General features: G+C 49.3%; 1 long non-coding RNA gene across 1 annotated transcript; it reads right to left on the bottom strand.

Moving 5' to 3' along the window:
• Window positions 1-5,671: 5,671 nt before the first annotated feature.
• LOC140458997 (uncharacterized) lies at window positions 5,672-17,081 on the bottom strand. The gene is made up of 2 exons (XR_011953806.1): window positions 16,986-17,081; window positions 5,672-7,312 (listed from the first exon to the last, which is right to left on the bottom strand). It is a non-coding gene; the product is annotated as an uncharacterized lncRNA (long non-coding RNA).
• Window positions 17,082-25,164: the final 8,083 nt, after the last annotated feature.

Here is a 25,164-nt window from a genome sequence, read left to right as displayed (position 1 = left end):
GATGTTAGGAGATTGCAGGGTGACCTGGACAGGTTAGTTGAGTGGTCAGATGCATGGCAAATGCAGTTTAATGTGGATAAATGTATGGTTTTCCACTTCGGTGGCAAGAACAGGAAGGCAGATTGCTACCTAAATGGAATTTAGGTAAAGGGGCAGTTCAGAGAGATCTGGGTGTTCTTGTACACCAGTCAATGAAGGTAAGCATGCAGGTACAGCAGGTAGTAAAGAAGGCTAATAGCATGCTGGCCTTCATAACAAGAGGGATTGAGTATAGAAGCAAAGAGGTTTTTCTGCAGCTGTACAGGGGCCTGGTGAGACCACACCTGGAGTACTGTGTGCAGTTCTGGTCTCCAAATTTGAGGAAAGGCATTCTGCTATTGAGGGAGTGCAGCATAAGTTCTCGAGGTTAATTCCTGGAATGGCGGAACTATCTTCCGCTGAAAGACTGGAGCAATTGGGCTTGTATATCCTTGAGTTTAGAAGACTGAGAGGGGATCTGATTGAGAAATATAAGTTTATGAAAGGATTGGACACTCTGGAGGCAGGAAACATGTTTCCGCTGATGGGTGAGTGCCGTACCAGAGGACACAGCTTAAAAATACAGGGTAGACTATTTAGGACAGAGATGAAGAGAAACTTCTTCACCCAGAGAGTGGTGGCTGTGTGGAATGCTCTGCCCCAGAGGGCAGTGGAGGCCCACTCTCTGGATTCATTTAAGGAAGACTTGGATAGAGCTCTCAAAGATAGTGGAATCAAGGGTTATGGAGGTAAGGCAGGAACAGGATACTGATTAAGGATGATCAGCCATGATCATATTGAATGGTGGTGCAGGCTCGAAGGGCAGAATGGTCTACTCCTGCACCTATTGTCTATTGTCTATAACGTCAACTTGCCTGCCCCTCGGATGCTGCCGATTTGCGGTGCTTTTCCAGCCCCTCACTTTTCAACTTTGATCTCGAGCACCTGTCGTCCTCACTTTCCCTCAGCCTCTAATCGTAAGAGCTGGAAGTATTTTCACTCTTTCTGACATATTACTCAACAGCATGATAATTTGTGGAATGGGGACAGAAATTAAGCATTCCCTTGTGTAAAATCAGGTTGCAGTGCCACATCAAGGTTGGGGAAGTAACAGTGAGATTGAGTGGCAGGGTGTCAGTTCCAGGAATGCAGTTTGTTCTTGGGAATGAGTTAGCAGGATCAAAGGTGGGAAAGGCGCCCCTTGTGGTGGAGAAGCCAAAGTAAGACCAGGGAACAGGGGAATTAAAAGGAAAATACCCCAGGGATTTTTCCAGACTGTGTAGTAACAAGATCCTACTGTCGTAAGTTACAACAGAAAGGAAAACCGAAAGAAAACGCCAAAGGAGTTGATGCACGGAATATTCAGGCTAAAGCATTTCTAGTGGCTAGAATGAACAAGGACATGGTTACTTTTTGTTGTACATGTCATACATACCAAATGGTAGGAAAGTCACAGGCCATATTAAAACCAGCACCTTTGTTGCCAATTCCTGTATTCGAAGAGCTTTTCACGTAAGTTATGATTAGTGGTGGAGCTCCCCTTTTCAAATTAAAGAGGAAACCAATATCTGCTGATCACAATGGATGTGTCCACCAGATTTCCAGGGATAATTCCATTATGGGGTGTTAAGGCAAAAGGGGAGGTGGAGGAGTTGGTAGCTTTCTTTACTCGCTGTGGGCTATGCAGTGTGATTCAGTCAGACCAAGGGTCTCATTTTACCAATCAGCTATTTAAGTACATCTTGGATAACTTCGGCATACAGCAGTTTAAATCAAGTGCATCCCATCCCGAATCCCAGGGAGTCTTGGAAAGTTGGCATCAGATGCTAAAGGCAATATTAACAGCGTACTGTCAGAATTACCCGAATGATTGAAATAAAGGCGTCTCATTATATTGTTTGCCATGAGAGATGCCCCAAATAAATCTACTCAGTTTACTTCCTTTGAGTTAATATTCGTACATGAAGTGAGAGGTCCTTTGAAATTAATTAAATATAAATTGACAGGACCGAAGTCGGAGATCCACACTTGGATTATGTGTCACACGTGAGGGAGAAATTAGATGGAGTAGGTGAGTTAGCTAAACAGCACCTGAAGAGGACACAGCATGGAATGAAGCAGGTGGCAGATAGAAACTCTGAAACTTTGACGATTTCCCGTGGGGATGAGGTATTAGTATTGCCACCAGTGGTAGGAAATCCCTTCAAAGCCAGGTTTAGTGCCCCCTTTCAAATGAAAAAAGTGTTGAGTCAGTTCAACTATCTGGTAAAGATAGCAGAGATGACAAAAAAAGTTAGAGTTCGTCACGAGAATGAATAATGCTCCAGATACATTTAAGACTCAGGAACAGAGTTGTGGCCAGATGAACAAATTATGCAGCTTATCTGTATGATGTAGTGACCTTTAGCAAGTGTTTGAAAGCTCACATGTTACAGTTGGCAAAGCATGTTGAACGATTACAAGAAGCAAACTTGGTAATAAACTTAAAGAAAACAGAATTCGCGAAGGCAGAGGGAAATTCTTGGGACATTACATTGGACATGGAAGCTTGACCCCATGGAACACAAAGACGAAGGGCTTGGAGAAATTTCCACGACCATCCTCGAAGAAAGAGGTGCTTTGATTTTTCGAACTGCGTGGATTCTATCGGAAGTTTGTTCCAAACTTCAGCAGCGTATTGGCACCACTGATGGATTTACTAAAGATGAACACAGAATTGTGGTGGACAGAACAATGCCAGGAGGCATTTGAGGATTTTAAAGCAGGATTAATCACCGCACCAGTTTTAGCTGCACCAAATATTCTGAAACCCTTTGAAAATTGAGTTTGATGCTCGGGGTATCGTGGTCGGAGATGTATTGATACAGAAAGAGGATGATGGAATTGAATGACCAATTGGCTACTTGTCGAAAAAATTCAATATCCACCAGAAAAAAAATGCAACATCTCCATTATTGAAAAAGAATGATTAAGTTTAGCACTGGACTGACAATATTTTTATGTTTGTATGACAAAGGAATTGTCAGAGATGGTTGTGGAGAACGACATACCTCTCGCATTTTTTGGAATATTTAAAGACCAGAATATGAGACTATTTCATTTGAGTCTAATCTTACCGACTTTAACCTTACAAAATGTACATGTTGTGGGTCCTAAAATGTGATAGCAGATGCGTTAACCCCGATTTTATGGAATACGTTTAGATAAAATTTGACTTATTGCAGTGTTATATATATGTGTGCAGAATTAATATATATGGTATAGCTGAGATCAATACTTTTGTAATTCATAATAATGGTATTAAGAATTAGAGGAAAAGAAATGAAGCCATCTTTTCATTCTGCCATTTCATGTTTTGTTTTTGAAGTGGGGAGATGTTATGAAGCCGAAAGCATGTCCGGTCATTTTAAGACCGAACGGGTTTTGCTGAATAGGAAGTACAGCCAGAGATGCAAGCTAAAGTTCAAAATGTTCCACATGTAACACTGAGCTGGGAAATGGAAACCTGAGTTTTGGTTGCTGTTTTGACAACAATTCAAAGACAACCAAAGAGTTTAAATAACGCTCAGGATACCAGAAGCCAACAGAATGTGAATATTATTGTTTGGACACCTGGAAAGCAATCGAATTATGAGAATTATTGTATCGTGGGGAGTATATAAACCCAGCATTTTGAACACTAGAGGGAGAGCCACTGCCATCCTACAGCAGAGTAACTGCTGTAGAGCAGGAGTGCTAACTGGCCATTTCTAACACTCTCTAGCAAAGATACATGTTCATGTCAAACCTACTTGCGTAAAAAAATGACCCAGGAGATCAGCAGCTGAAAGAGTGAACACAGCGGGGAAGATAGAGAATGTGTGGTCTTGAGATTGTGATGTTGCATGGGTTTGGGTTGTGATTGGGTTGTTGGAACAGCATATTTTTACAGAGTCTGAGTCAGATAGTAATTAGCTCAGACAAGAGGGGCTTGTATTTGTGAATAGTTGTTGTTTAGTGTTCACTTTTAAAGTTAAGAAATTAACTTGTTAATTTTTGTTTAAATAGTGGAATGTAGGAGATCTGTGTCACTCATATCTTAACAGTTTAACAAGGTGAGGCGAGCTTTTCTGGATGTTTGGTTTTAATTAACAGAGGGGTTTGACACCACTTTGTAAATGTCCATCCACGCTAACCCCAATTCCCTGCAGTTGGCCCATATCCTTCCAGTCCTTTCCGATCCACATATTTATCCAAATGCTATTGAAATGTTGTTAATGTACCCCCCTCAACCACATCTGCTGGCAGCTCATCCACGTACTAGCCCTCTGTGTAAAGAAGTGGCCCCTCAGGTTCCCTTTTATTCCTTCCCCTTTAACCTTAAACTGATCCCCTCTCGTCCTCGATTTTCTAAACCTTGGAAAAGACTGAGAGTATTCACCCTATCCATATCCCTCATGATCTTATACAGCTCTATAAGGACCCTCCTCAGTCTCTTCCACTCTAAAGAAAAGGACCTACTTGCCCAACCTCGCCCTATAACTCAGACCAATGGGTCCTGGCAATGTCCTTGTAAATTTCTTCTGCACGCTTTCTAATTTCATAACATCCTCCCCATAACAAAGGTGACAAAACTGAATACTCCAAGTGCAGCCTTACCAAAGTCCTGTGTAACTGAAACATAAATTCCCAACTTCTATACTCAATGTCCTGCCTGATGAAGGCCAGTGTCGCAAATGCCCTTTTCACTGCCCTGTCGACCTGTGACTCCACTCTCAGAGAACCGTGCACCTGAACGCCAAGGTCTCTCTGCCCACTACACCCCATAAGGCTCTCCCATGCACCATGGAACTCCTACCTTGATTTGAGATTCCAAAATGCAAGACCTCACACTTCTATTTTAAATTCCATTTGCCATTTCTCGGCCCACTTGCCCACTTGATTAAGGGTCTGCTGCAATTTGTGATAATCTTCCTCACGAATCACAATCCCACTTATTTTAGTGTCATCTGCGAACTTACTAATCATACCTTGTACATTCTCAACCCAATCATAGATAACAAACAGCTATGGGCCCAGCCTCCAGTCTGACAAGCATCCTTCCACTAAACCCGCTGCATCCTACCATCAAGCCAACTGTGTATCTAATTGGCCAAATCCCCCAACATTCCACGTGATGGAACCTTCCAGAGCAGCCTGCCATGTGAAACCTTATCAAAGGACTTACTGAAATCATTACAGACTACGTTTACCGCTCTTCCCTCGTCAACCTTCTTGGTCACTTCACCAAAGGACTCTCAGAAATTTGGGAAGCATGATCTCCCACTCACAATGTCATGCTGACTGCTCCAAATCAAACCCTGTGAAAGTAATGGGTGCAGTCAATGGTATGCTGTCCTTCATTGTAAGATGATTCGAGTACATAAGTAAAGCCATCTTCCTGCTGTTGTAGAGCTTTGCTGAGAGAGAACTCGGGGCACTCTGTACAGATTTGATCACTTTTGTAAGGAATGATCTCCTTACCACATAAACCAGTGATGGTATCATGTGAATAAAGTGAAGGAGCTGAGTGTTTAATCTGTAGTACTGTGAGAGACGAGGAAATGGTGATGCTGAAACACGAGGAGTGGTAGCGATCACTTATTTCCAAAAAAAACATTGACAGGGAGAGAAATTCTATACTTTACCCAGGATTGATGGTTTGATTTATTGTCACGTGTATCTCAATACAGGGAAAAACTTTATTTATGAGCAGTGGAGGAAGATCATAGGAAGCATGGCCAGACAGATCATAGGGTGGAAATAGACTTGGACAGGGTAAGGCATACAGGTTACACTGAACAGGACGTGCACTAGACAAGATCAACATGAACAAGATCACCATTATTTGAACTTAGAGCATCCATTCATCAGTCTAACGTGACTTTCCAAACAGTTTATATGCCTAAATTAACTCTCCCCATGTTATTGTGCAGTCGGCGTGTGAACCCTGTACTGAACGTCAGGTTGCTCACAATCCCCAACAGCAGCCACAATATCTTCTATTTGAAACAGGTAGCCATTCCCACCCACTTCTGCCCTACATAGAGAACACCAGGCTGTCTTCTTGGAGATGGAAGGTGCCTTCTTGAGACTTTACACAAGACATATGGCTTCCCTGCTCACCTCGAGAAAACCACGTTAAAGTCCCACGTGTGTATCATAAGCCACGGAGCCAAGAGGAACACCGTGGAGCAATCTCTCTGTGCAGCCTCTGCTCCAATTGTTCATCATGTTAGAGCATCAATTAGGAGACAGTGAGGACTGCCGATGCTGGAGATCAGAGTAGATAGTGGATTGCTGGAAAAGCACAGCAGGACAGGCAGCGTCCGAGAACCAGGAGAATCGACGTTTCGGGCATAAGACATTCATCAGGAATCAGCATAAATTACCTAATTCTGCCCCCGTGTAAGCGCATTGAGGTGGAAATGGCATCCTTCTGTTCCTGTGTAAGTGGCTCAAGGGACTGACTGGCTACTTCCTCGTCCAATTGGACAGGGCCAAGGGCCTGACTGGGTTCCTGTTTGACAGCTCGATGTGCTGACAAGTGTGACAATGCTGCAGCTTTAAGGGGTCATTTTGTCCTGTTTTTTTTAAGAGAGAGATTGAACGATTGTTACCAAGCTGGCTAGTTAAGACCACTTGAGTAACAGTGAGGGAGGCCATCAAGTCTGAATGGGTGTGGCCAGCTCTCACAGATTAGGATCACTGGGTTTTGGTTTCTCAGTAACATCAGAAACTATTGGGGTCTCCACAAAGTTGGAAGCTTTAAGGAATGTCTCCTAGCTGATACTCTCTCTGAATTTTCTCTTGCTGCTGTTTTTAATTCTTGGATTGGAGAAATGTTTGTGGCATTCTGTATCTGAATATTTCTTTTTGCCAAGGGCTGTGTTTATGGGAGTTTCCTATGTTAGAATAGTTCATTAGTAATAGCTCCTAGATCTATTATTCTGTTAAGCTGTCCAATGTAATTACATTATTCTAAATTCCTCTTTCTTTGGTTTTGTGTCATCTTTTGTGTTTAAGTAAATGGTGTTTTGCTTACCACCGAGTAGTTTGACCAATCACATTGCATCTGGAACAGAAACTTTACAATTCCTTTAAAATAAGAAAACATTAGAATCGCGGCTACTGCCTTCAAATATTTTCGGGGGGCTCTGGTGTGGTCCATCACACTAGACTCCTTCTCTTCCTGAGTAATAGGCTGAAGGCGCTGAATGGGCTGTCACTGTTCTTCTCCAATAGTGTAAATGGGCTGAATGGCTTCCTCATATTCCTGTGAAACCAGAGTTAGATGGTGAATGAACTCTTGTTTTACTGTGGCAATGTACTGTTACATGAATGTTACTGACACTTTAACAGCACAAGTCTCAATGGAGTCAGGGTCTTGCTGCAATGGACACAGACCAGTTCAGGAGCTGAGGGGGGAAAAAATGTTCCAAACATTGTGGAATCTTCATCGACCATCCCCACTTCTGATCTTATGGTGGGGAGGGTGGGTCGGGGAGACATTGATGAAGCAGCTGAATATCTTTGAGAAAAGGAAGCTGACCTAACGATCTCCGACAGAGGTGACCCAGAACTGAGATGATGAACATCTTACTTTGTGCCATGTTTGACACCAAACACTGGAGAGTTTACTCTGATTCCCATTAAGTCCAGCTCCTTGGTGTCAACGGAAGTTAATCACTGCCTTGATATCGGGGCCAGTCATTTTTACCTGAACCCTTGAGTCAACCTCTTTTGTTCACATCAATAAGCCATGATATAGGAGCAGCAACTGTTTTCTTCAAACAGGTAGGATTGAATGAGTGGATTTCTCTTCTCAAGAGTGTTGGGGAGCAAGATGACTGAAAGTATTTGAAGAGGAGGTAGATAGATATTGACCTGTCAAGGAAGTGAGTGCTATGAATAATTGGGTATGAAAAAGGATTTGAGACCAAGAACAGATCAGCCATGATCTTAGTGAAGGGTAAGGCAGCCTTGGGGAGTGAACGACCTGCCCCTGTTTCTGATGTTCTCCCATTCTATTATTTGAAAGTTAGTGGGTGTTATTTTCATGAAAGTTCTGTTATTGAATGTTGCAGTCAGGGAGACCAGAGGATTTTGTGAGCCATTGCTTGGTGAGGTATGTGGGCTGTAATCACAGTGAATCTGGGTCTACAACATGACCAACAAATGAATCACAAGTTGCAGAGAGGAGGACCTCTGCAAAGAGAGATGAGGGGCCTCTTTCATACCCAGCCTGGGCTTCCCAATTACATTTCCCAAATCACCTCAAACAATGTGGGACAGTCTTGAAGGGCCGAATAGTCTCCTGTGTTTCTGTGCACCAGGTTATAGGAGTAAGTAGCCTCCAACTGCTCCTGTCTAGCAGGTATGAGGGGCTGAATGGAACACAGGAACATGACACTGAGGAGCAGGAGTGGGTCATTAGATACTTTGAGCGTTCTCTACCAGGGACTAAGATTGTGGCTGATCAGGTTGGGGTCTCAGCCCCACTTTCCTGTCTGTGTCCCATTATGCATGATTCACTTCTCTGTCAAATATTTACCCAACGCAGCATTCAATCAATATGAGCATAGAGACAAAATAAACTTCCAGTGAAGAGAATTCTGACTTGACAAGTCCTTTCAGAATTTTTTGTCATCTCTCTTGTAGAATCAGAGAGTCATCCATTAGTCCAATCCGTTCCCTCCAATCAGATATCAAATCTGATCCAGTCCCATTTGCCAGCATTTGGCCAATATTCCTCCTCTCAGATACTTTTAAATGTGCGACTGTAACCGCCTTTAGCACTTCCTCTGACAGCACTTTCTATGTACGCACCACTCTCTGTGTGAAATATTTACCTTCAGGTCCCTTGTAAATCATTCGCCCTCTCCCCTTCAACCTCTGCCCTCTTGTTCTGGACACCCCCTATCCTGGGGAGCAGAACGTGGCTGTTCAGAATATCCATGCCCCTGATGGTTTTATAAACCTCTATAATGTCACCCCTCAGCCTCTGACACTCCAGGGGGAAACACCTCAACCTAATCAACCTCTCCCTAAAGCTCAAACCTCCACTCCTGGGACATTTGTGCAAATCATTTCTGCAGAAAACCGAGTTGTACGCAGTATTCTGAAAGTGGCCTCACCAACGTCCTGTACAGATGTAACATACCACCACAACTCCTATACTCAATGCTCTGACTGATTAAGGCAAATGTGCCAAATGTGTTCTGCACCACTCTGTCTATCTGCGACTCCACTTTCAAGGAACAAAATACCTGCATCGCTCGGTCTCTTTGTTTCACAACACGCCCCAGGACCTTATCATTAAGTGTATAATTTCTGCCTTGATTTGCTTTCACACAATACAAAAACCTCGTATTTCTCTAAATTAAACTTCATCTGTCACTCCTTGCCCCTTTTGTCCCATCTAATTGCGGTCTTGTTGTACTCTGAGATAATCTACTACACCACCTTTCTGATGTCATCTGTAAACTTACTAACAATGGCCCAAATATTCACATCCAAATCCTTTACATAATTGATGAAATACAGTGAACTCAGTACTGATTCTTACAGCACACTGCTGCTCACAAGCCTCCAGTCTGAAAAATATCCGTCTTCCTTCAAGCCAATTGTGACGAGCTTCCTCTGTATCCCATGTGACTGAAACTTACTAATCTGTCTACCAATCGGAATGAAATACTAGCTATGAAGAGAGGCTGAGTCGGTTCGGTTTATTTTCACTACAAAAAAGGAGGTTGAGGGGGTCCTGGTTGAGGTTTGCAAAATCACAATGTGTACAGACAGTATGGATAGAGACAAGCTTTTTCCCAGGTTGAAGGATTCAATAACGAGATGTCATACTTTCAAAGTGAGAGGTGGAATGTTTAAGGGGAATACACCTGGTCAGTACTTCACGTCGAGGCTGGTAGGCGTTTGGAATGCGTTTCCAGCAGATGTGGTGGAAGCAGGCACGGTAGATTCATTTAAGATTCGTCTGGACAGATGCATGAGGAGGTGGGGAGCAGAGGGAGACAGATGATTAGGAATTGACCGACAGATTTAGACAGTACATTTGGATTGGTTCAGGTTTGGAGGGAGAAGGACCTGTTCCTGGGCTGTAAATTTTCTTTGGTCTTTGTTCTTTAAATGAACACCTTGCTGAAGTCCATATAGACAATGCCTACCAAACTGCCTTCATCAATCTTCTTTGTCACCTCTTCAAAATCTCAACCAAATCAATGCTTTCCCATGCAGAAAGCTATGTTGTCTACTCCGATCAGCCCTTGCCTTCCCAAATGTATGTAAGTCGTGTCCCTCAGAATCCCCTCCAACAACTTACCCACCACTGACATCAGGCTCACCGGTCTATAGTTCCCCAGCTTTTTGGGTCACTGTTTCCTTTTCTAGTCCCACTCCTCCACTGCTCAAAACAAATGTTAAATGTGACCAGGTTGGTGATATGGCCGATGATATCGGTCTCAGACTGGGTCAGTGTCAGTTTTAGGAACAAGTCAGACTAGTTTCTTTAATCTGCTAAAACAACATGTTCATGATCCAAAGCAATGTTACTCAAACTATGGTGGAAAGATGAATGGCAAACTGTTTGGGTATTGCAATTATATAATCAATATTTCCCTTTCTAAAAATGCTGACACACACACACACACACACAGACACACACAATCTCTGCAATTTTAACTTGAAAGAACTTTGTCCAAATATTATTGAAACGTGTGACAAAGGAAAAATTGTGAGATTGTCCAAAACGTTATTCTGCTTCTGAAGATATTGTACTCACACAAGCTACTAGCAATGGGATTTCATCCTGGGAGAGTTTGGATTTGACTGAATTCCCTTTGCTTTAGGCAGTGAGTAGATTCCAGTGAATGCTGGTTAGGGATCATCCAAAGGGTACTACGGTGGTTAGCACTACTGCCTCACAGCACCAGGGACTTGCGGTTGATTCCAGCCTTGGGTGACTGTCTGTGTGGAGTTTACACATTCTCCCCTTGTCTGCGTGAACTTATAATGGGTGATCCAGTTTCCTACCACAAACTGTGTAGGTTCGGTGGATTGGTCATGCTAAATTGTCTGTAGTGTTCAGGGATTTCTAGGTTAGGTGAATTAGTCAGGGGTAAATATAGGGAAATGGTTTGGGAAGGTTTGTATGGACTTGTTGGGCCGAAGGGCCTGTGTCAACGCTGCAGGGATTCAATAAAAATAAGAATGGTAATGAAGGTAATGCCCAATGAAGGGTCTCAATTAGATATTTATTACTGAACACCAGAGACGAAGGAAGAGCTTAATTTCTGGTCACAAAACACCGATCACACTTACCCAACTCTAATGTGCGACTCCCCTCTTCCTGGCCGCTGATTACTGGCCAGCCTCTCCTCCCCACTGACTGTGTCTGCAATCTGTCCCTCCTCCCCCAAACCACACAAGGCAACCCAAGCTCAGGGTCTTTGTGATAATCAAGGCCGGAGTGTGCAGGCCTCCTGGAGAGGGATGGGCACTTTAAAATTGAAGGGGGAGGGGGCGGTGACATTAATATCACTCACTGGGCTGAGGGGTGGCTGATGGAGTTTAATTTGGATTAATGCGAGGTACTGGATTTGGTAAATCAAACAACAGCAAGACCTGTACAATTAAAAGTAGAGCCTTTGGCAGTGCTGTAGTACAGAAACCTAGGCCGTCAGGTTTAATTCTTTAAAATTTGCATCTCATATAGATAGTGTGGTTAAGAAAGTGTTTAACACACTTGTCTTCATTGGTCAGACCTTTGAGTATCAGAGTGGGGATGTCATGTTGTGGTTGTACAGGACATTGGTGAGACCTCTTCTGGAATACTGTGTCCAGTCTGGTCATCCTGCCCGCTCATTCCATAGGCACACCACCCTCTGGGTGAAACAGCTGCCCCTTAGGTCACTTTTAAATATTTCCCCTCTCACCTTAAGCCTATGTCCTCTAGTTTTGGACTCCCCATACCCTTAGAAAATACCTTGACTGACTATTCTCTTTGATATTACTGACGTTGATATTATTAAGTTGGAGAGGATTGAGAAGAGATTAACCTGGATGTTGCTGGGAAAGGAGGGAGTGAGCTATAAGGAGAGGCTGGATCGGCTGGGACTTTTTTCACTGAAGAATAGTTTCAGTATCTGAGATGTTTATTGGGGGAGGTGGAGGAGGCAGTCTCGGTGCTCCTTTCCTGGGAAGTGGTGGTGACGATGTGATGTGAGCCCACCATTTGTACCAGCTCGACACAAAAGGGAGATGGCATCAGGGCCACAGCTTCTAAGTTGTGCCGGGAGGAAACAGAACTGCCAGTGGGTTTAAAGTGAGAATTGCCCTTCACTGAACATTGCTCCTTACTCGGTCGGTGGGACGTGGATGTTTCAGAATCTCCACACGAGACGTCCCGGTCCTCTCCGGCTTGTACCAGGGTCCTCCCCAGATGGCGGGGGGGGGGGTGAGGGAACGGATATCGGGCACTCCACCACCCGGCTTGGCCCTTTCTGTCCTTTTCCAGGCTGTTTCTCCTGGAATGGGAGGAAGAGAGGGAGGGAGGGAGGGAGGGAGTGGGTGTGGTCCTACTGTTAGTGTGAGTATCGGTGTGGAGGGGGTCATAGTGAGGTGTCTGGAGGGAGTCAGTCCACAGTGTTGATTCCATGCAGTGTTATTAGTGTGGGGGTGAAGTGGAGGGAGGGGGGGAGAGAGAGAGAGAGACAGAGACAGAGACAGAGACAGAGAGAGAAGGTGCAGCATGAGGCAGTGAGAGTGGTGGACCATGAGCCTTGTTCGGTGGTTGGTGCTATAACAGATATACCGTGAGTGTGAGGGAGCAGAGAGAATACAGTGACCCTTATCCTGACAGAGTGGGGGAGGTAATTGATGCTTGTCCTGTATTGCTGGACATTTCTTCAGACCCCAGATACTGCACTGAGCTGGGTGGGGAGCTCAGACCATGCTCGGTGGGTCTGGTGGTGTGTCCCCCTCTGGGAAGAGAATGGTCCCCCTCTGTACTAGCCCAGCCACCAGGACCTCCGTACCCCTGTTGACAAACCATGGTGTAATTGCCCCTTATTTGCCAGGCTCGGGGTAAACTGTCCAGGGCAGGTCCAAACTGAGAAAGCTCAACCATGTGCCCAATGGGCTTTTAAAGATGGCCCCAGTGTTAGGGATCACGGAATATCCAGGGGCATCTGGGTGATGGGGTACACCTGCAGCCATGAAGGACTCCATTTACAAAGCTGTGGAACAAATGCTCATCCAAAACTCTCCATCATCTGACCTCACACCAATATCCCATTTTCCCATTTTTCCTGGGAAGGCTGGCTCATGTTTCAGGATGTTATCGAAGTGTCCAGCTTTCAGTATTCTGCAACCTGGGAACACATCCTTCCATGACACTGTCTCTCAATCTCCCTCTCACTGTCTATACCCCAAACCCCTCCCATGTGATGATATTTAAACTGATTCCCCCGCTTGGTCTCTCTGGCAGTGATGTTCACACACACAGCACCCCCTTGTCAGGGCACAATGGAGACATGGAGCTGTAAATGGGTGGGAGCTGCACATCCTGTCAGTTCCAGCATGGGCTGCAACTTTCCCCACACTGGGCAGGGATCGAATACAGTATTACTGAGGAATGCACTGGGGTGGGGTACACAGTCCTATATGCTGGGAGGGTAACTATTCCTGGGGTACAGATCAATGTACTGGGGTGGGATACACAGTCCTACATGCTGGGAGGGTAACTGTTCCTGGGTTACAGATCAATGTACTGGGGTGGTGTACACAGTCCTACATGCTGGGAGGGTAATTGTTCCTGGGTTACAGATCAATGTACTGGGGTGGTGTACACAGTCCTACATACTGGGAGGGTAACTGCTCCTGGATTACAGATCAATGCACTGGGGTGGGGTACACAATCCTACATACTGGGAGGGTAACTGCTCCTGGGTTACAGATCAATGTACTGGGGTGGTGTACACAGTCCTACATGCTGTGAGGGTAACTGCTTCTGGATTACAGATCAATGCACTGGGGTGGGGTACACAATCCTACATACTGGGAGGGTAACTGCTCCTGGGTTACAGATCAATGTACTGGGGTGGTGTACACAGTCCTACATGCTGCGAGGGTAACTGCTCCTGGGTTACAGATCAATGCACTGGGTGGTGTACACAGTCCTACATGCTGGAGGGTAACTGCTCCTGGGTTAGAGATCAATGCACTGGGGTGGGATACACAGTCCTACATGCTGGGAGGGTAACTGCTCCTGGGTTACAGATCAATGCACTGGGGTGATGTACACAGTCCTACATGCTGGGAGGGTAACTGCTCCTGGGTTACAGATCAATGTACTGGGGTGGTGTACACAGTCCTACATGCTGGGAGGGTAACTGCTCCTGGGTTACAGATCAATGCACTGGGGTGATGTACACAGTCCTACATGCTGGGAGGGTAACTGCTCCTGGGTTACAGATCAATGCACTGGGGTGATGTACACAGTCCTACATGCTGGGAGGGTAACTGCTCCTGGGTTACAGATCAATGTACTGGGGTGGTGTACACAGTCCTACATGCTGGGAGGGTAACTGCTCCTGGGTTACAGATCAATGTACTGGGGTGATGTACACAGTCCTACATGCTGGGAGGGTAACTGCTCCTGGGTTACAGATCAATGTACTGGGGTGGTGTACACAGTCCTACATGCTGGGAGGGTAACTGCTCCTGGGTTACAGATCAATGCACTGGGGTGATGTACACAGTCCTACATGCTGGGAGGGTAACTGCTCCTGGGTTACAGATCAATGCACTGGGGTGATGTACACAGTCCTACATGCTGGGAGGGTAACTGCTCCTGGGATACAAATCAATGTACTGGGGTGGTGTACACAGTCCTACATGCTGGGAGGGCAACTGCTCCTGGGTTACAGATCAATGTACTGGGGTGGTGTACACAGTCCTACATACTGGGATGGTAACTGCTCCTGGTTTACAGATCAATGTACTGGGGTGGTGTACACAGTCCTACATGCTGGGAGGGTAACTGCTCCTGGTTTACAGATCAATGCACGGGTGATCACTGCACAGTTCCCTGTGCTGGTCACTCATTCTGGTTGAGGTTTATAGATAATACAATGATGTGGTCTGTGCAGCTCCTTATGCTGGATGGATATTTGTTTCAGGTTCACACATTAGTGCCCTGCTGTGGTCTACACAGCTCCCTGTGCTGGACAGATATCTAGTCCGGGTTTATATATCAATGCACTGCTATGGTCTACACAGCTCCCCGTCCTGGACAGATATCTTGTCCGGGTTTATAGATCAATGCACTGCTGTGGTCTGCGCAGTGTTCCACTCTGGACAGATTGCTGGATTGTATTGACCAGTGTAATGGATGAATCTGTCCAGATTGCTGGGTTGTACTGAGCAGGACACTGGCTTGTTCTGTACAGTGTTCCACAGTGAACAGATATCTCCCTCTGGGTATATGGTGTCTGGGCTGGTTCTGGGAGGTGGATTGAGAATGTGGTATATCTAACCATTTCAGCTGATCTGGCAATGCCTTTAGTTCCCATTCCTGTGATTGGACGCTCCGTCTCACACCCCATTAATGTTACAGTGTGTCCAGGCACAGTACATCGTGTTGGTGGGGTGGGGAGGGGGGAAAGGTCATGGACAGGTCAAGGGGTTCCCCGGAACGTCCTGTCCTCAACATTCTATAACTGCCATTCCCCGAACGTTCTGTCCCCGACATTCTATAACTGACATTCCCCGAACGTTCTGTCCCCGACATTCTATAACTGCCATTCCCCGGAACGTTCTGTCCCCAACATTCTATAACTGACATTACCCGGAACGTTCTGTCCCTGACATTCTATAACTGACATTCCCCGGAACGTTCTGTCCCCGACATTCTATAACTGACATTCCCCGAACGTTCTGTCCCCGACATTCTATAACTGACATTTCCCGGAACGTTCTGTCCCCAACATTCTACAACTGACATTCCCCGGAACGTTCTGTCCCCAACATTCTACAACTGACATTCCCCGGAACGTTCTGTCCCCGACATTCTATAACTGACATTCCCCGAACGTTCTGTCCCCGACATTCTATAACTGCCATTCCCCGGAACGTTCTGTCCCCAACATTCTATAACTGACATTACCCGGAACGTTCTGTCCCTGACATTCTATAACTGACATTCCCCGGAACGTTCTGTCCCCGACATTCTATAACTGACATTCCCCGAACGTTCTGTCCCCGACATTCTATAACTGACATTCCCCGGAACGTTCTGTCCCTGACATTGTTTGTGAACGGCCGGACGTCAGTGAATTGAACAAACGATAAGATCCCGAGGGAAGAGATCCCGTTCCAGGGAGAAGGAGACACTGTTCCGAAGGCCCCTCAGGCAGTTAAAGGGGTGAATACGTTTTCCCTGCGTTTACATTTCTCCACGACACAGGATCGACCACAATTTAGACCAAAATACAGAAATTCCCAAACTCCGTTTGTCTTCAGGAAACTGGGAGAGAATCCCTCAGGACAGCAACGTTCCCACCCTCCGTATTAGGAACTGGGAAGGAGTGACCTGTGTCTGCTCTCGAGTGATCGAGTGTGTGGGAATGTTCTAGAAACCATCTGTCCTTATGGATGTGTCTCTGTGTGTTTGGGGAGGGAGGGTTTCTTGGGTTTATGTCACATTTTTGTCAGTAATTCCGACCTTCCATTTGTTATTCCAGCTCCAATTATTTTAATAAATCCCTGAATACAGGGACACATTTGAAAATCTCACTGGGTCCCCGATCAAACGGGTCCCTTTGCCTCCAGGCTGATGGATAATGGGTTTGTTTTCCTTCCTCACAGTTAACGTAGTGACCATCTACGTCCTGCTTTATAAAGATTGTGGATTGTCTCCATGTGTCAGACGTTACCTGGGGGCCATGGCAGCGGCGGATCTCCTGGTCATTATCCTCGACCTGATCCTGAGACACATTCCCATTGTTTATCGGGAACAGTTTTATTTCCTGTACTCCGTCCCCGTGTGTAATATCCACGCCGTCCTGCTTTATGCAGCCGCTGACTGCTCTGTCTGGTTCACCGTCACTTTCACCTTTGATCGGTTTGTGGCCATTTGTTGCCAGAAGCTGAAAAGTAAATATTGCAGTGAGAAAACGGCGGCTGTGGTTCTGGGAGCAGTGACTGTGCTGAGCTGTTTAAAGAACATTTCCTGGTATTTTATGCTCGAGGCTCGGTATCAGCTGATGAACCGCCCCTGGTTTTGTGATGTAACAGACGGTGTTCGAGTCTCCATTGTCTGGGTCACAATCGAGTTCCTCCACCACATTCTAACCACGTGTGTCCCATTTCTCCTGATTCTGCTGCTCAATGTTCTCACCGTCAGACACATTTTAGTGACCAGCAGAGCCCGCAGGAGACTCCGCGCTCACACCAATGGGGACGCTCAGTCTGACACTGAAATGAGAAACCGAAAAAAATCCATCATTTTACTGTTTGTGATCTCGGCCAATTTCATCCTGTTATGGTCAACGTTAATGCTGTATTCGATATGGAAACGGATGTATGAGTTTGGGTATCGGTCTGTGTATCTCCATCGCTCTGTGAGGGAATTGGGCTTCATGCTGCAGCTCCTCAGTTGCTGCACAAACACCGCGATTTATGCCGTGACCCAGACTAAGTTCAGGCAGCAGCTGAAGAAGGTGCTGAAATATCCCTTCACCCAAATCCATCCATCCATCAAATTCCCTCATTAATCAATCCATCCGGGATTTTCTCATTTCAGTTCAGTGTTTCAGCGATGGAGCAGCCTGTCGCTATGGTAACAGACTGAGGGTAGTGCTGGTTTGTCCATCCTTATCCCACAGGGGGGTTACAGGGAAACATTTCAATGTTTCTCACAACTCAGGGGCCAGTGAGAAAAGGCACCATCCCACTGACTGTATCCATCACTTCCATTTGTAACCAATAAAAATGTTGATTAAAGCGTGCCGAGCAGCAGAGTGACCGATGTTGTTGTGTGTCTTTGTGTTGGAGAAGCTGAGCTGGAGAGAGACAGACTCAGCCCCAAGTCCTGGTCCTCAGGAACGAGGAGGGCACTGCACCCTGAGCTCAGGAGCTGGGTTTAACTCCCTCTGTCCCCCCCCCCATTCCAACCTGGCCTCGCCATTTCCTCACCCCCACTTTTCCTCCTCAATTCTCTCCCTCTCCCTCTCTTTCTGCACACTCTCTCTTTCTCACCACCTCTCCCTTTCACTCTCTCTGGTCACCTCTCAGACAGTCCCCAACCCCGGTTTCTCCACCTGCCTCCACTATTCTTTCTGCCTCACTCTCCCCCTTTCTCTCTCTCACACCCCCAACATGAGTTTCTCCACTTGCCTTCATTCTTCTCTCTCCCACTCGCCCTCCCTCTCTCTCTCTCCTGCCGTCTCGGTCTCCCTCCCGCAATTCCGTCTCTACCCGATTTTGCCCACATCCCAATTCCCACATCTCTTGATCATCTCACCACCTGCCCCCCCAACACGCAGCCTCACCACCAACCCCCAGTCTCTGGGTCAGCGGGAGAGGGAAGGACCAGGGAGACACAGTGTGTCAGAGAGAGAGGAAGGGCGGGACAGGAGGGAGAGAGATTCAGTCACAGAGAGACGGAGGGTGGTGGGGAGAGAGAGACCAAGGTAGGGGTATCGAGAGTGAGAGAAGATGGAGAGAGAGCAAAGGAGCAAGGAGAGACAGAGAAAGAGAGAGAGAGAGAGAGGGAAGGGAGATATAAGGTGAGGGAGGGAGAGAGAGGAATAGGGGATGTGATAATTAGAGAAGGGTCAGAGAGAGAGGGGATAGAGTGAGGGGGACAGAGAGAGGGTGACAGAGAGGGGTAGAGATAGAGAGTGGTCATAGACAGAAGTGACAGAGAGAGAGGGGGACAGAGAGGGTGACAGAGAGAGAGGGGGAGAGAAGAGAGAGGGGACAGAGAGAGAGGGGGACAGAGAGAGGGGGGTCACAGATAGAGTGACGGGGGGGACAGAGAGAGAGAGGGGTCAGAGAGAGAGAGAGGGGATAGAGTGAGGGGGACAGAGAGAGAGGGGGACAGAGAGAGAGAGGGGGACAGCAGAGAGGGGAACAGGTAGAGAGGGGGACATAGGGAGAGGGAGACAGAGAGAGAGGGGACAGAGAGAGAGGGGCAGAGAAATGGGAGGTCAGAGAGAGGAGGAGAGAGAGAGGGGGGACAGAGAGGGGGGGGACAGAGAGAGAGGGGGACAGACAGAGAGGGGCACAGAGAGAGGGGGGCACAGAGAGAGAGGGGTCAGAGAGAGGGCGACAGAGACGGCGGGACAGAGAGAGAGGGGCACAGAGGGGGGAACAGAGAGAGAGGGGGGCAGAGAGAGAAGGGGCAGAGAGAGAGGGGGCAGAGACAGGGGAGCAGAGACGGGGGGACAGAGACAGAGGGACAGAGAGAGAGATGGGGAACAGAAAGAGCGGAGGACAGAGAGAGGGGACAGAGAGAGAGGGGGACAGAGAGAGGGGGACAGACAGAGAGGGGGACAGAGAGAGTGGGGGACAGAGAGAGAAGGGGACAGAGAGAGAGGGGGACAGGGATAGAGGGGGACAGAGAGAGGGGGAGAGAGAGGTGGGGAGAGAGAGGGGGGAAGAGATAGGTGGCAGGGAGAGGGGGACAGAGAGAGTGGAGGTCAGAGAGAGGTCGAGAGAGAGAGGGGGACAGAGAGAGAGAGGGACAGAGAGAGGTGGAGAGAGAGAGAGGGTGACAGAGAGAGGGGGACAGAGAGAGGGGGACAGAGAAAGGGGAACAGAGAGAGAGGGTGACAGAGAGAGAGGGGGACAGAGAGTGTGGGGGACAGAGAATTAGAAGGGCAGAGAGAGAGGGGGGCAGAGAGAGGCAAGTCAGAGAGAGGGGGACATAGAGAGAAGTGGACAGAGAGAGAGGGTAGGAGAGAGAGGGGTACAGAGAGAGGGGGGGGAGAGAGAGGGGTACAGAGAGAGAGGGGCAGAGAGTGACAGGGGGTCAGAGAAAGGGCAACCGAGAGAGGGAGGATAGAGAGAGAGGGGGACAGAGAGAGGGGGGACAGGGAGAGTGGTGACAGGGAGAGGAGGGCAGAGAGAGGGGGAAAGAGAGAGGGGGTCAGAGAGAGAGGGGGCAGCGAGAAAGTGGGGTCAAAGAGAGAGGGGCAGAGAGTGAGAGGGTCAGAGAACAGGGGGACAGAGGGGGGGAGAGAGAGGGGGACAGACAGAGAGGGGGACAGAGAGAGAGGGTGACAGAGAGAGAGGGGGACAGAGAGAGGGGGGAGAGAGAGGGGGGGGACAGAGAGATGGCGAGAGAGAGAGGGGGACACACAGAGAGTGGAACAGAGAGAGGGGAGGACAGAGAGAGAGAGGACAGAGAGAGTTGGGACAGACAGAGGGGTGACAAAGAGAGGAGGACAGAGAGACAGAGGGGCAGAGAGAGAGGGGAGGACAGAGAGGGAGGGGACCGAGAGAGAGGGGGACAGAGAGAGAGGAGGACAGAGAGAGCGGGGCAGAGAGAGAGGGTGGTCAGAGAAAGAGCAACAGAAGGGGGGGGGACAGAGAGAGAGGGAGACAGAGAGAGAGGTGGACAGAGAGAGAGGGGGAGAGAGAGAAGCGGACAGAGAGAGGGGGGCAGAGAGAGAGGTGGCAGGGAGGGGGGGGAAGAGAGAGTGGCGGTCAGAAAGAGGGCGAGAGAGAAGGGGACAGAGAGAGAGAATCGGGAAGAGAGAGAGAAGGGACTGAGAGAGGTGGAGGGAGAGAGGGTGACAGAGAGAGAGGAGGACAGAGAGAGTGGGGGTCAGCGAGAGAAGGGGACAGAGAGAGGGGGAGAGAGAGTAAGGGGGGTAGAGAGAGGGGCAGAGAGAGAGGGGGACAAAGAGAGGGTAACAGAGAGAGAGGATGACAGAGAGAGAGGGAGAGAGAGAGCGACAGAGAGATGGCGACAGAGAGAGGATGACAGAGAGAGGGGGGAAGAGAGAGAGAGGGTGACAGAGAGAGTGGGAACAGGCAGAGTGGGGGATAGAGAGAGAGAAGGGCAGAGAGAGGGGTGCACATAGAAAAGGGGGGTCAGAGAGAGGGGGTCAGAGAGAGGTTGACAGGGAGGGGGGCAGAGAGAGGTGTGACAGAGAGTGGGGGACAGAGTGACAGGGCAGAGAGAGTGGGGGACATAGAGAGAGGGGGCAGAGAGGGGAGAGAGAGAGGGTGTGGCAGAGAGGGGGTGACAGAGAGAGAGTGGGACAGAGAGATGGGGGACAGAGAGAGAGGATGACAGAGAGAGAGGGAGGGACAGAGAGAGAGGAGGGCAGAGAGAGAGGGGCAGAGAGAGGGCGAGAGAGAGAGGGGGAGAGAGATAGTGTGGGACAGAGAGAGGGGGGACTGAGAGTGAGTGCAAAGCGAGGGGGGACAGAGAGAAGGGTGACAAAGAGAGGGGGACAGAGAGAGAGGGGCAGAGAGAGGGGTCAGAGAGAGAGGGGAACAGAGAGAGAGGGTGACAGAGAGAGAGGAGGACAGAGGTAGAGAAGGGCAGAGAGAGGGGTACAGAGAGAGAAGGGGACAGAGAGAAATTCGTAAGAGAGAGAAGGGGACAGTGAGAGTGGGGGACAGAGAGATGGCGAGAGAGAGAGAGGGGGACAGAGAGAGAGTGGAACAGAGAGAGGGGAGGACAGAGAGAGAGGGGGGACAGAGAGAGAGGGAGAGAGAGAGTTGGGGCAGAGAGAGAGGGGGACAGAGAGAGAGGGAGAGAGAGAGATGGCGACAGAGAGAGGATGACAGAGAGAGAGCGGGGGAAAGAGAGAGAGAGGGTGACAGAAGGAGAGGGGACAGAGTGAGTGCGGGACAGAGAGAGAGTTGGGCAGAGAGAGAGGGGGGCAAAGAGACAGGGCGACAGAGAGATGGCGAAGAATGAGGATGACAGAGAGAGGGGGAAATAGAGAGAGAGGGTGACTGAGAGAGAGGGGACAGAGTGAGTGGGGGACAGAGAGAGAGAGGAGGGCAGAGAGAGAGGGGGAAGGAGAGAGAAGGGCACAGAGAGAGAGGGGCAGAGAGAGAGGGTGGTCAGAGAAAGGGCAACAGAGAGGGGGGACAGAGAGAGGTGTGACAGAGAGAGGGGGCAGAGAGAGAGGGGCAGAGAGAGGGCGACAGAGAGAGGAGAAACAGAGAGAGGTGTGACAGAGAGAGGTGGACAGAGAGAGGTGGGGCAGAGAGAGGACAACAGAGAGAGGTGGGCAGAGAGAGGGGGGATAGAGAGAGGGGGGGACAGAGAGAGAGGGGGACAGAGAGATGGGGGGACAAAGAGAGAGGGGACAGAGAGAGGGGGAAGGAGAGAGAAGGGCACAGAGAGAGAGGGGCAGAGAGAGAGGGTGGTCAGAGAAAGGGCAACAGAGAGGGGGACAGAGAGAGAGAGAGACAGAGAGAGACGGGTACAGAGAGAGGGGGGGAGAGAGAGAAGGGGAACGAGAGAGAGGGGGACAAGGAGAGAGGGGGACAGAGAGAGAAGTGGTGAGAGAGACGGGTAGGAAAGAGATGGGGTCAGAGACAGGGGGAGAGAGAGAGGGGGGTACAGAGAAATAGAAGGGGGCAGAGAGAGTGGGAGACAGATTGAGAAGGGAACAGAGAGAGAAGGGGACAGAAAGAGAGGGGGACAGAGAGAGGGGGAGAGAGAGAGAAGGGGGTCAGAGAGAGAGGGGACAGAGAGAGGGGGGGACAGAGAGAGTGGAGGGCAGAGAGAGAGAGGGGCAGAGAAAGGGCGAGAGAGACAGGGGGAGAGAGAGAGTGAGGGTCGGAGAGAGAGGGGCAGAGAGAGGGGGGACAAAGCGAGGGGGGACAGAGAGAAGGGTGACAAAGAGAGGGGGACAGAGAGAGAGGGGCAGAGAGAGAGGGGGTAAGAAAGAGAGGGGGACAGAGAGAGTGGGGCAGAGAAAAGGGGAGAGAGAGAGGGTGACAGACAGAGAGGGGGACAGAGAGAGTGGGGTCAGAGAGAGAAGGGGACAGAGAGAGAGGGGGACAGGGAGAAGGGGACAGAGAGAGGGGGAGGGGGGAAAGAGATAGAGAGAGGGGGGCAGAGAGAGAGGTGGCAGGGAGAGGGGGACAGAGAGAGAATGGGACAGAGAGAGAGGGGGACAGAGAGATGTGGAGAGAGAGAGGGTGACAGAGAGAGGTGGGGACATAGAGAGTGGGGGTCAGAGAGAGAAGATGACAGAGAGAGGGGGAGAGATAGTGAGGGGGTAGAGAGAGAGAGGGGCAGAGAGAGAGGGGGACAGAGAGAGGGGGACAGAGAGAGAGGGGAGGAGAGAGTGCGGGACAGAGAGGGGGCGTGTGAGAGAGTGGGGGGACAGAGAGAGAAGTGGATAGAGAGAGAGGCGTAGGAGAGAGAGGGGGCCAGAGAAAGAGGGAGAGAGAGAGAGGGGTACAGAGAGAGAAGGGGACAGAGAGAGTGGGGGACAGAGTGAGAAGGGAACAGAGAGAGAAGGGGACAGAGAGAGAGGGGGAGACAGAGAGAGGGGGGAGAGAGATAGGGGCACACATTGAGAAGGGGACAGAGAGAGAGGGGGACAGAGAGAGAGGGAGAGAGAGAGTGGGGGCAGAGGGAGAGGGGGGCAGAGAGAGAGGGTGACAGAGAGATGGCGACAGAGAGAGGATGACAGAGAGAGCGGGGGAAAGAGAGAGAGAGGGTGACTGAGAGAGAGGGCATAGAGTGAGTGGGGGACGGAGAGAGAAGGGCACATAGAGAGAGGGGCAAAGAGAGAGGAGGAGAGAGAGAGAGAGGTTGACACAGAGAGAGGGGGACAGAAAGAGAGGGTGACAGACAGAGAGGGGGTCAGAGAGAGAGGAGGGCAGAGAGAGAGGGAGGCAGAGAGAAGGCGAGAGAGAGAGAGGGGAGAGAGTGATGGGGGGACAGAGAGAGGGGGGACAAAAAGAGGGGGGAGAGAGAGAGGGGTGACAAAGAGAGGGGGACAGAGAGAGAGGGGAACAGAGAGAGGGGAGGACAGAGAGAGGGGGGGACAGAGAGAGAGGGGGACAGAGAGAGAGGGGTACAGAGAGAGAAGGGGACAGAGAGAGATTCGTAAGAGAGAGGGGGGAGAGAGAGAGGGGGAGAGAGAGAGGGCTAAAGAGAGAGAAGAGGACAGAGAGGGTGGGGGACAGAGTGAGAAGGGAACAGAGAGAGAGAAGGGGACAGAGAGAGAGGGAGAGAGAGAGTGGGGTCAGAGAGAGAGGGGGACAGAGAGAGAGGGTGACAGAGAGATGGCGACAGAGAGAGGATGACAGCGAGAGCGGGGGAAAGAGAGAGAGAGAGGGTGACTGAGAGAGAGGGCATAGAGTGAGTGGGGGACGGAGAGAGAAGGGCACATAGAGAGAGGGGCAGAGAGAGAGGGGTTCAGAGAAAGGGCAACCGAGAGAGGGGGGATAGAGAGAGAGAGAGGGACAGAGAAAGGGGGGGGGCAGAGAGAGGGGTGATAGAGAGGGGACAGAGAGAGGGGGGAACAAAGAGAGGGCGACAGAGAGAGAGGGGGACAGAGAGAGAGAGGGGAAAAGAGAGAGGGGAAGACAGAGAGAGAGGGGGACAGAGAGAGTGGGGGACAGAGAGAGAGAAGGGCAGAGAGAGAGGGGGCAGAGAGAGGGCGAGTGAGAGAGAGGGGGACAGATAGAGAAGTGGACAGAGAGATAGGGGGACAGAGAGAGTGGGGGACAGAGTGAGAAGGGAACAGAGAGAGAAGGGGACAGAGAGAGAGGGGGAGAGAGGGAGAGGTTGACAGAGAGAGAAGGGGACAGAAAGAGAGGGTGACAGACAGAGAGGGGGTCAGAGAGAGAGGAGGGCAGAGAGAGAGGGAGGCAGAGAGAAGGCGAGAGAGAGAGAGGAGAGAGAGTGATGGGGGGACAGAGAGAGGGGGGACAAAAAGAGGGGGAGAGAGAGAGGGGTGACAAAGAGAGGGGGACAGAGAGGGAGGGGAACAGAGAGAGGGGAGGACAGAGAGGGGGGGGGACAGAGAGAGAGGGGGACAGAGAGAGAGGGGGACAGAGAGAGAGAGGGGAACAGAGAGAGGGGAAGACAGAGAGAGAGGGGCATAGAGAGGGGGTCAC

Source organism: Chiloscyllium punctatum, chromosome 34, assembly GCF_047496795.1.
Source record: "Chiloscyllium punctatum isolate Juve2018m chromosome 34, sChiPun1.3, whole genome shotgun sequence".
NCBI lineage: Eukaryota > Metazoa > Chordata > Chondrichthyes > Orectolobiformes > Hemiscylliidae > Chiloscyllium > Chiloscyllium punctatum.
Note: the sequence above shows the minus strand (reverse complement) of the source record. Positions and strands in the feature narration are given on the sequence as shown.